This window comes from Salvelinus namaycush, chromosome 17 (genome assembly GCF_016432855.1).
Source record: "Salvelinus namaycush isolate Seneca chromosome 17, SaNama_1.0, whole genome shotgun sequence".
In the NCBI taxonomy this organism is placed as follows: domain Eukaryota; kingdom Metazoa; phylum Chordata; class Actinopteri; order Salmoniformes; family Salmonidae; genus Salvelinus; species Salvelinus namaycush.
The window spans coordinates 3,512,060-3,524,730 of NC_052323.1; the positions used below are offsets into that span (position 1 = coordinate 3,512,060).

At 42.4% G+C, this 12,671-nt stretch overlaps 1 protein-coding gene across 3 annotated transcripts in view; it reads right to left on the reverse strand.

Moving 5' to 3' along the window:
• LOC120061981 (BTB/POZ domain-containing protein KCTD8-like) overlaps positions 1 to 12,671 on the reverse strand; it is a 59,221-nt gene that overhangs the window by 12,792 nt on the left and 33,758 nt on the right. The window lies entirely within an intron of this gene.

The window sequence follows — 12,671 nt, forward strand, 5'->3', positions numbered from 1 at the left end:
GCTTGTGCATGGTCCGCCAGGCACAATACCAGAGCAAAAACTTGTTCTTGTTTTGGCCACTGCAGCTATCACAATTCAGGTCCACACGTGTTTCCCCAACTCCGTAGTTGGAGAAGAAATGGTGCATGTAGTTGATGACTGCGCTGCTGCCTTTGCTGGATGACATGCCTTCATCAGTCAAGTAGTTGACTTGTTGTGGTATTTCTTCACAGCAGACACCAAACAAGCCACACTTGCGAGGAGTTAAAAAGTAGATGGGACCTGGCTGCATAGGGTCAGAAGGATAGTGCACCTGCAAACAACAAAAGAACATTAAGATAAGATAATGAAAAGAAAATGTAAAACGTGATACAATTTTGTAATGCATCATTACAGGTTTCACTTACCTACAAATGTGCAGAGCAGCAGCACTGCATACAGAAACATCATCTTGGAAACTGGAAGTTAAAATGATCACACAGCCCGACTACACGTACCTCTGGAAAATACAGAAATAATGTGAGATCAATAAAAGTAGTGCCAGTCATGTTGGTCAGTTAAATAATGAAAACATGTTGTTTGTGCTTTACATACCAAGTGTTCAATTCCTTGTAGACGCCACACTGCTGCTTTTGTCACATGGGATGGCAGCAGCTTTCCACCAAAGTGTTTGTGTCCTGGGTGGCGTCCTGGTAATACTATTGCATTATCCTCTGTGTAGCTGTTGATGAAGTTCACCACTCGCTGCAAGTCCTCATGCTTCAGGTGTAAGCTGTGCTTGCTTGCGCCAGCTCTCTTTTTGATGGGATTAGACTATTCTCCTTGTATGACGCTTTTTTGCCGACATTTATTGACACCGGCCATATTCAACCGGTGTTGAGCGTTCATAAAACTGCTTGTTGCAGTGATGTTCTACTGAAATGGATACTTGCATAGTCGAGTCTTTTTAAAAGTTTTAGAACGATTCATAAAAGAAAAGCTGCGTTAGACAGGATTACCTATTGGCCAGCTCAAATAGACAGAAGCGTGCTATATGGCAGACCAATCCAAACTCATCTCTCAGCATGTCCAGCCCACTACTTATCTCAGCCAATCATGGCTAGCAGGATGGTTGCTAACTTCTTCTGTGGCTTAAACAACTATGCTAATTTAACCATTTTATTCATATTTACAGATGGCATACATTAAGGTACATGAAAGTTCACATGTTCGAGAAGGCATTTCTGCCAACCAAAAAAACATTTTGATTGAAAAAAAAAGTTTACGTTCAAACGCCTCTCCTGTAAAGTAGTGACCCGTGACATACGCCTAGTTTCCTGAAACGGGTCATATATAAGACCTTCCACTTGGGATATGGATTCTTGATGAAGTCGAAATGTTGTCATAAATAAATATAACCTGGGAACAAGTGTGCAGCATTTTCATTTCTGTTTTCCATGAGTTTGCCTACAACTCCAGCACCTGCGGAAAGTAGCTGGATTTGCTGTTGTGGAAATTCTTACACAGGGACACTCAAAGTCAATCTTAAATTAGTAATTGTTTATTTTCAGCGTGCTGGAGAGGTTCCAACAAACTGTCAGAAGCTCTGCTGGGGTAGTCCCAGCAATTGTCTTCCATACGGCTATACAGAGACAAGTTATATTTGCATGATTAATTCATCATTACCGTTTTGCTTCATTCATGTGACCGACCAATACTGGTTCGTAACATGTGGCAGACCAATACCTCACAAGGCTTCTTATCTCTAAGCTGAGACCTTGAAACTGAGATATCTTTCATTTTCAAAACAAGGTCTAGGCGTACTGCCAAATTGCAGATACTGATAAGTGAGGATTCGTCCAATCAGTCACTTGCATGAACACAGAAATTGGTTATTAGAACAGCACATAAATAGAACACAGAACACACTTCATTTCAAGCCCTTCATTCTCGGTTGTACAATCCAATTAGTATGGTAATACTATAATCATAATAAAGGTTATACTTCTATTAATGGGAGTGAGTATCAAAAATACATACACAAGGGATCTGTAGATTCAGAGGTGAATAAATCTCTGTGTTAACCATTATTTCCATATCTTACCACAATCGGGTTGGATTAACCCATGTTTTTCACTGTCCCTGGGACATCAACTTAGTCAAAACGTAAAACCCTGTTGTTTAACAATTCTTGTTCAATGACAGCAACCTTCAATCATTACTCATCATCCGTATCTACAGGGGGAAATGGGAGCTCATCCAGAGTTAGCAGGCCATTAGTTTCACCATCCTCTGGAGGAGCAGAAAACAGGATAGCTGCTGAAATCTTATCAGCCAGAGAGGCACAGATCACCTTATAACATGTTAATAACATTTCACAGGGACGAGAGAGAACACATGTTACAACAGTTTCACACCAACCTTGATAAGAATGAGATTGGGGAAAGGTTAGCCCAAGCTACAATCTAGTGGCTCTCCTCACATTTTAGGCTACAGCTCTGTCTTTAGAAGCCTCGCCTTTCCATATCATTGATACATTTGATAAATTATCCATCCCAAATTTAGAATGACATTCCTTAGTGCTTCACGTTGGTTCACTTTAATTTCAGAACCTCACACTGGCAGAATATACATTGAACTTATTTTTCAGGCATGAACTTTTCTCATCATGGCCTCCATTAGTGGTAATGACAGGATGGTGTCTCAATGCATTCTTACTGTAACAATATGTGCTGAGAGTCAGGAAGCAAGTTCAGTGAGTGAGTGTTTTAATAAAATAAACATAATCCAAAACAAGAAAAACTAACAGCACACAGACATGAAACTGAAACAGAAACAATGACGCCTAGCGAAGGAACCAAAGGGAGTGACATATATAGGGAAGGTTATCAGGGAAGTGATGGAGTCCAGGTGAGTCTGACGACGCGCAGGTGCGCGATGGTGACAGGTGTGCGCCATAACAAGCAGCCTGGTGATCTAGAGGCCGGAGAGGGAGCATACGTGACACTTAGTTTAAATTGCAATACATTTCTCAGTGTGCAGACCTCCACAATCCACCAGATAACCCAAATAATATTTTTGGGGGGATAAGCTAAATCAATTCCAGGCACGGTTGACCACCACGCTCCTTCACGGCACTCATCCTTCTGGCGTTTGTTCATGTTCTTCTTCAGATAGTGTTTCAGTTCGTCCTCCTAATGGCACATGTTCAAAATGGATAGCCCTTGAAAATGTTTCTCATCTGAGCCGCCACTGTCCATTGCAGTCCATTATGTCCTGTCCATTTCCCTACCAGTAGACCAGTAGCATGAGAAAACTGGCTTCAATAAGTGCATCGATGATGTCATTCCCACAGTGACCGTACGTACTGTACATACCCCATCCAGAAGCCATGTATTACAGGCAACATCCACACTGAGCTAAAGGGTAGAACTGCCGCTTTCAAGGAGCGGGACTCTAACCCATACACTCATAAGAAATTCCGCTATGCCCTCCGACGAACCATCAAACAGGCAAAGCATCAATACAGGACTAAGATTGAATCGTACTACACCGGATCTGACGCTCGTCGGATGTGGCAGGGCTTGCAAACTATTACAGACTACAAAGGGAAGCACATCCGCGAGCTGCCCAGTGACACGAGCCTACCAGACGAGCTAAATGCCTTCTATGCTCGCTTCGAGGCAAGCAACACTGAAGCATGCATGAGAGCATCAGCTTTTCCAGATGACTGTATGATCACGCTCTCCGCAGCCGATGTGAGTAAGACCTTGAAACAGGTCAACATTTACAAGGCCGCAGGGCCAGTTAGGATTACCAGAACATGTACTACGAGCATGCGCTGACCAACTGGCAAGTGTCTTCACTGATATTTTTAACCTGTCCGTGACCGAGTCTGTAATACCAGCATGTTTCAAGCAGACCACCATTGTCGTTGTGCCCAAGAACCCCAAGATAACCTGCCTAAATGACTACCGACCCATAGCACTCACGTCTGTAGCCATGAAGTACTTTGAAAGGCTGGTCATGACTCACATCAACACCATTATCCCAGAAACACTAGACCCACTCTAATTTGCATACCGCCCCAACAGATCCACGGATGATGCAATCTCTATTGCACTCCACACTGCCCTTTCCCACCTGGAGAAAAGGAACACCTACGTGAGAATGCTATTCATTGACTACAGCTCAGCGTTCAACACCATAGTGCCATCAAAGCTCATCCCTAAGCTAAGGACACTTGTACTAAACATCTCCCTCTGCAACTGGATCCTGGACTTCCTAACGTGCACCCCCAGGTGTTAAGGGTAGGTAACAACACATCTGCCCCGCTGATCCTCAACACGGGGGCCTCAGGGGTGCGTGCTCAGTCCCCTCCTGTACTCCCTGTCCACCCATGACTGCATGGCCAAACACAACTCCAACACCATCATTGTTGCTTATCGAAGATGGCGTAGCAATCAGACGTCTTTGTCTTTGTCGTGTATACATCTTTTTTTCTTCATATATATTTCGTATATAGTTTTTATATTTTTAACCTCAATTTCAACATACTCTTCTGCAACCCGCCTCACCCAATGTGGTATGGACCTGCTATTTTTTATAGAACCGGAACCCCGAACAGAAACTAGCCAGCTAACTAGCTAGTAGTCAGTTAGCCACTGCTAGCGGTCATTAGCTAGCCTCAGCAAGGTCAACTCCTGCCAGTCTGCACAGCGCTATTCAACCCAGAGCATATCAGACTGTTTTTTTCTCAACCACATCTCCTGATTCCTACCGCAAGCTCTGAACCTTTTACACCTGGTCATCGCAGCTGGCTAGCTGCTAACCGAGTGGCTACTCCTGGCTAACGTCTCTGTCCAGTAGCAAGCACCAGTTAGCCTGGAGCTAGCCTCGTGCTAGGCCCAACTCCCGGCTAGCTGAAGAGGTCCATCAGCCACTTCTTGGGCTACAATACCTATTTTGCCAATTGGCCTGGACCCCTTTTACTGCCTACACGGAGCCCCGTCGATCCATCATGACGGGTCTACCGACGTAACCGACCGAGGGCATTTCTACAGACTCTGCCATTGGCGACGTCCCCCTAAGGCCCTCCTGCTAACGTGCTAGCCTCGGCCCGCTAGCTGTCTGAATCGTCGTGTCTCCAGCTCGCCTAGCTACTCACTGGACCCTATGATCACTCGGCTACACATGCCTCTCCCTAATGTCAATATGCCTTGTCCATTGTTGTTTTGGTCAGTGATTATTGTCTTATTTCACTGTAGAGACTCCAGCCCTGCTCACCTGGCTTAAATGGTATCTCTAGAGACAAAACCTCTCTCATCGTCACTCAATGCCTAGGTTTACCTCCACTGTATTCACATCCTACCATACCCTTGTCTGTACATTATGCCTTGAATCTATTCTTCCGTGCCCAGAAACCTGCTCCTTTTACTCTCTGTTCCGAACGCACTAGACGACCAGTTCTTATAGCCTTTAGCCGTACACCTTATCCTACTTCTCCTCTGTTCCTTTGGTGATGCAGAGGTTAATCCAGGCCCTGCAATGCCTAGCGCCACTCCTATTCCCCAGGCGCTCTCATTAGTGGACTTCTGTAACCGTAAAAGCCTTGGTTTTATGCATGTTAACATTAGAAGCCTCCTCCCTATTTTTTTTTTTATTCACTGCTTTAGCACATTCTGCCAACCTGGATGTCCTAGCCGTGTTGGAATCCTGGCTTAGGAAGGCCACCAAAAATCCTGAAATGTCTATCCCTAACTATAACATTTTCCAACAAGATAGAACTGCCAAAGGGGGCAGAGTCTACTGCAATCTACTGCACGGATAGCCTGCAGAGTTCTGTCATACTATCCAGGTCTGTGCCCAAACAATTCGAGCTTCTACTTTTAAAAATTCCACCTTTGCAGAAACAAGTCTCTCACCCTTGGCGCTTGTTATAAACCACCTTCAGCCCCCAGCTGTGCCCTGGACACCATATGTGAATTGATTGCCCCCATCTATCTTCAGAGCTCGTACTGTTAGGTGACCTAAAAACTGGGAAATGCTTAACACCCCGGGCCGTCCTACAATCTAAGCTAGATCCCCTTAATCTTACACAAATTATCAAGGAACCCACCAGGTACAACCCTAAATCCGTAACCATGGGCACCCTCTTAGATATCATTCTGACCAACTTGCCCACTGCACTGAGGATAGGAAACATTGTCACCACCGATAAATCTACGATAATTGATAATTTCAATAAGCACTTTTCTACGGCTGGCCATGATTTTCACCTGGCTACCCCTACCCCGGCCAACATCTCAACACCCCCTGTAGCAACTTGCACAAGCCCCCCCCCCCCCCGCTTCTCCTTCACCCAAATCCAGACAGCCGATGTTCTGAAAGAGATAAAAAAAATCTGGATCCCTACAAATCAGCTGGGCTAGACAATCTGGACCTTCTCTTTCTAAAATGATCCGCTGAAATTGTTGCAACCCCTATTACTAGCCTGTTCAATCTCACTTTCGTATCGTCTGAGATCCCCAAAGATTGGAAAGCTGCCGCGGTCATCCCCCTCTTCAAAGGGGGAGACACTCTTAACCCAAACTGTTATAGACCTGTATCTATCCTGCCCTGCTTTTCGAAAATCAAGTTAACAGATCACCAACCATTTCGAATCCCACCGTACCTTCTCCACTATGCAATCTGGTTTCCGAGCTGGTCATGGGTTCACCTCAGCCACACTCAAGATCCTAAATGATATCATAACCGCCATCGATAAAGACAGTACTGTGCAGCCGTCTTCATCGACCTGGCCAAGGCTTTCGACTCTGTCAATCACTGCAGTCTTATCGGCAGACTCAATAGCCTTGGCTTCTCAAATGATTTCCTCGCCTGGTTCCCCAACTACTTCTCAGATAGAGTTCAGTGTGTCAAAACGAAGGGCCTGTTGTCCGGACCTTTGGCAATCTCTATTGGGGTGCCACAGGGTTTAATTCTCGGGCCGACTCTTTTCTCCGTGTATATCAATGATGTCGCTCTTGCTGCTGGTGATTCTCTGATCCTCCTCTACGCAGATGACACCATTCTGTATATATCTAGCCCTTCTTTGGACAATGTGCTAACAAACCTCCAAACAAGCTTCAATGCCATACAACACTCCTTCTGAGGCCTCCAACTGCTTTTAAATGCAAGTAAAACTAAGTGCATACTCTTCAACCGATTGCTGCCCACATCCTCCCGTCCGACTAGCAACACTACTCTGAACAGTTCTAACTTAGAATATGTGGACAACTACAAATACCTAAGTGTCTGGTTAGACTGTAACCTCTCCTTCCAGAATCACATTAAGCATCTCCAATCCAAAATTAAATCTAGAATCGGCGTCCTATTTCGCAACAAAGCCTCCTTCACTCATGCTGCCAAACATACCCTCGTAAAACTGACTATCCTACCGATCCTTGACTTCAGCGATATCATCTACAAAATAGCCTCCAAGACTACATCCAGTTTGCTGAGTAGTGTATCACAGTGCCATCCATTTTGTTACCAAAGCCCCATATACTAAGCACTCACTACATATTTCTTGCCAAACCCACTGGCTCCAGGTCATCTATAAGTCTATGCTAGGTAATACCCCGCCTTATCTCAGCTCACTGGTCACCATAGCAACACCCATCCGTAGCACACGCTCCAGCAGGTATATTTCACTGGTCATCCCCAAAGCCAACACTTCCTTTGGCCGCCTTTCCTTCCAGTTCTGTGCTGCCAATGACTGGAATGAATTGCTAAAATCACTTAAGCTGGAGTCTTATATCTCCCACTCTAACTTTAAGCATCAGCTGTCAGAGCAGCTTACCGATCACTGTACATCGCCAATCTGTAAATAGCACACCCAACTACCTCACCTCCAAATTATTACTTACCCTCTTGCTCTTTTGCACCCCAGTATCTCTACTTGCACATCATCATCTGCACATCCATCACTCCAGTGTTAATGCTAAATTGTAATTATTTCTCCTCTATGGCCTATTTATTGCCTACTCTTCTACATTTGCACACACTGTACATAGCTTTTTTATATTGTGTTATGTGTAACTCTGTGTTGTTTAATTTTGTCGTACTGCTTTGCTTTATCTTGACCAGGTCGCAGTTGTAAATGAGGACTTGTTCTCAACTGGCCTACCTGGTTAAATAAAGGTGAAATAAAAGAAGATAAAAATCATTAAGTTTGCCGACGACACAACAGTGGTAAGCCTGATCACCGACAACGATGAGACAGCCTATATTGGGACGAGGTCAGAGATCTGATAACAACCTCTCCCTCAACGTGATCAAGACAAAGGGGATAATTGTAGACGGCAGGAAAAGGAGGACCGAGCACGCCCCCAGTCTCACAGTAAAAGTGGTGAAGGACCATAGTGAAAGCTTCATTTGAGAGGTCCCTTCACATCTGGATCCGGGTGCTTTTAACTGCTGTCCTAAGGCAACTGCCTCGGGAAGCCTTTCAAAGGGAGAGATACGGAATCATTGATAAACCTGTAAAAAAACTTGGTAGCGGATATTCCATCAGTCCTAGAAGAAAGAAAATATCAAATCGGGTTTACTTCATCTTAGGCAGTTAGGCTTAATAAACCCATGCATATACAGAATTATACTTCAGACAATTTACAGTGGGTCAAAAAAGTATTTAGTCAGCCACCAATTGTGCAAGTTCTCCCACTTAAAAAGATGAGCGGGGCCTGTAATTTTCATCATAGGTACACTTCAACTATGACAGACAAAATAAGGAAAAGAAATCCAGAAAATCACATTGTAGGATTTTTTATGAATTTATTTGCAAATTATGGTGGAAAATAAGTATTTGGTTAATAACAAAAGTTTCTCAATACTTTGTTATATACCCTTTGTTGGCAATGACAGAGGTCAAACGTTTTCTGTAAGTCTTCACAAGGTTTTCACACACTGTTGCTGGTATTTTGGCCCATTCCTCCATGCAGATCTCCTCTAGAGCAGTGATGTTTTGGGGCTGTTGCTGGGCAACACGGACTTTCAACTCCCTCCAAAGATTTTCTATGGGGTTGAGATCTGGAGACTGGCTAGGCCACTCCAGGACCTTGAAATGCTTCTTACGAAGCCACTCCTTCGTTGCCCGGGCGGTGTGTTTGGGATCATTGTCATGCTGAAAGACCCAGCCACGTTTCATCTTCAATGCCCTTGCTGATGGAAGGAGGTTTTCACTCAAAATCTCACGATACATGGCCCCATTCATTCTTTCCTTTACACGGATCAGTCGTCCTGGTCCCTTTGCAGAAAAACAGCCCCAAAGCATGATGTTTCCACCCCATGCTTCACAGTAGGTATGGTGTTCTTTGGATGCAACTCAGCATTCTTTGTCCTCCAAACACGACGAGTTGAGTTTTTACCAGTTTATACCAAAAAAACAGTTATATTTTGGTTTCATCTGACCATATGACATTCTCCCAATCTTCTTCTGGATCATCCAAATGCTCTCTAGCAAACTTCAGACGGGCCTGGACATGTACTGGCTTAAGCAGGGGGACATGTCTGGCACTGCAGGATTTGAGTCCCTGGCGGCGTAGTGTGTTACTGATGGTAGGCTTTGTTACTTTGGTCCCAGCTCTCTGCAGGTCATTCACTAGGTGTGGTTCTGGGATTTTTGCTCACCGTTCTTGTGATCATTTTGACCCCACGGGGTGAGATCTTGCGTGGAGCCCCAGATCGAGGGAGATTATCAGTGGTCTTGTATGTCTTCCATTTCCTAATAATTGCTCCCACAGTTGATTTCTTCAAACCAAGCTGCTTACCTATTGCAGATTCAGTCTTCCCAGCCTGGTGCAGGTCTACAATTTTGTTTCTGGTGTCCTTTGACAGCTCTTTGGTCTTGGCCATAGTGGAGTTTGGAGTTTGACTGTTTGAGGTTGTGGACAGGTGTCTTTTATACTGATAACAAGTTCAAACAGGTGCCATTAATACAGGTACGAGTGGAGGACAGAGGAGCCTCTTAAAGAAGTTGTTACAGGTCTGTGAGAGCCAGAAATCTTGCTTGTTTGTAGGTGACCAAATACTTATTTTCCACCATAATTTGCAAATAAATTCAATAAAAAAAATTCTCATTTTGTCTGTCATAGTTGAAGTGTACCTATGATGAAAATTACAGGCCTCTCATCTTTTTAAGTGGGAGAACTTGCACAATTGGTGGCTGACTAAATACTTTTTTGCCCCACTGTATACTTCAGACACATCAGATGATACAGTGTCCCATAAAGCTGATTTGGGCACCTTCTAAAGTAAACAGCTCTCTTGTAATCTTAATCTTTTTGACCTGTTTCATTGATATACAATTCTGGACAAACTGTCCCTAATTTCCCCACTGTGTCTCTCACAGCCTTGCACATCCAAGTACAGTGCACTTTATCTAAAATGGAAAAAGATTATATTCACATTCATCACATGCACCTACGTACATTAGCATTGTAGCATGACAAATGTATAGTAGCGAAGGCAGGGGATAGTCTGACTGGGATTCAAACCTAGATAGCAAATTTCAGTCCATCAACTGTCTGTCAAACAGCAAGAGACTGGAACCCAGTGCAGGCCCAATGCAGTAAAAAACATGATTTTCCTGTATTTTATATATATATATATATATATATATATATATATATATATATATATATATATATATATATATATATATATACTTACATACATACATACAGTACCAGTCAAAAGTTTGGACACACCTACTCTTTCAAGGTGTTTTCTTTATTTTTACTATTTTGTACATTGTATAATAATAGTGAAGACATCAACACTCTGAAATAACACATATGGAATCATGTAACCCAAAAAGTGTTAAACAAATAAAAATATATTTTATATTTGAGATTCTTCAAAGTAGCCACCCTTTGCCTTGATGACAGCTTTGCACACTCTTGACATTCTCTCAACCAGCTTCATGAGGTAGTAACCTGGAATGCATTTCAATGAACAGGTGTGCCTTGTTAAAAGTTCATTCGTGGAATTTCTTTCCCAGTGCGCCATATTATGTCAAGAACAGCTCAAATAAGCAAAGAGAAACGACAGTCCATCATTACTTTAAGACATGAAGGTCAGTCAATGCGGAAAATTTCAAGAACTTTGAACGTTTCTTCAAGTGCAGTCGCAAAAACCATCAAGCGCTATGATGAAACTGGCTCTCATGAGGTAGTGTATATTACGATAAATAGATTTGAAATTGTGTCTCATTATGGTAAATGGTGAAATACGTCTAGCCAGTTATTTGTAATGGCTTAGCAAATAATAGAATAACAATACTTACCTGGCTCAAAGAGATGAAATATAATATCTACTGTTTACAGAAAATTCAAAAGGGGTGATGATATTAATTAACAGTAATTTTGATCCGAATGTGCAAATTGTCCAGACAGATCTGCAAGATAGATGGATGATTTTAAATATGTTATTGGACCCCAACATATAGCTCATTAACCTTCATGGACCAAATAATGATGATCCACGCTTTGAAAATATATATAATAAATGATCAACCCTGCACACAATATAATACTCTATTATTATGGTGGGAGATTATAATATGGTTTTAAATACCTCAATGGACTGTAAAGGAAGTCACACTACAAGCTATCACCCTCATGATCTTAAGGAAATCATTAATGTCATGGATATATTGGAACTAGTGGATATACGGAGGTTTAAATATCCTGACCTAGTGAGATATACATGGTGCAGGAACAATCAAGCTAGTCGACTTCTTTCTTATGTCATTCTCGTTGGCACCAAAAGTTTTTAAAAAGTGTTGATAGGAGACAGAATGTGGTCGGACCATTAGATAATTGGCATATACATTACTCATTTTCCACATGGGCGAGGATATTGGAAATGTAATCAAAGCCTATTGGATGATAACTTGTTTTCACTAGGACAGAGGAATTTATAACTGAATTTTTGCGACATACAATAAGGGGATTTGCTGTACCTAATGTTATGGGACACTTAAATGTGCCTTTAGAGGCCATGCAATTCAGTACTCATCTCTAAAACAAAAGCAATTTAGGTCCAAAGACCATACTAACAAAGGAAATAGACAGACCAAAAGGCTCAGAATAAGTTAGATGAAGAACAAAAAGACATGGATGAACTTATTCAAGAAAGATCAAGTGTAACATACTGGATGGAATATGGGGAAAAATGTACGAAATCATTTTTGAATCTTCAACATAGAAATGCTACCAAAAGAATTTACTGAAACTTGTTACAAATGACAGTCACCCATGATTCACCAAATGATATTTTGAAAGAGGAAGTGAAGTACTTTAAGCATATGTTTCGGTTTCAGTCTACTCCATCTCCTCTAACCAAAGCTAATGGCATATACATGGATTTTTATCTATTAATAAATGTTAACTTAACAGCCGTACAGAAAGACTCATGTGAAGGCGAAATTACCGAGGATGTTCTTGATGCAATTAAAGCCTTTAAGTCCGGGAAAACTCCAGGGCTGGTTGGCATACCAATGGAGGTATACCAAAAAAAAATTATATACTTACAGGAATGTTATTAGCATGTTTTAACCACCCCTATGCAAATGGTAGATTATCAGACACAACAAGGTCTGATATCTTTATTACTGAAACAGGATACAAGTGGGAAATATAAAGATCCAGCCCATTAAAAAAAAATTG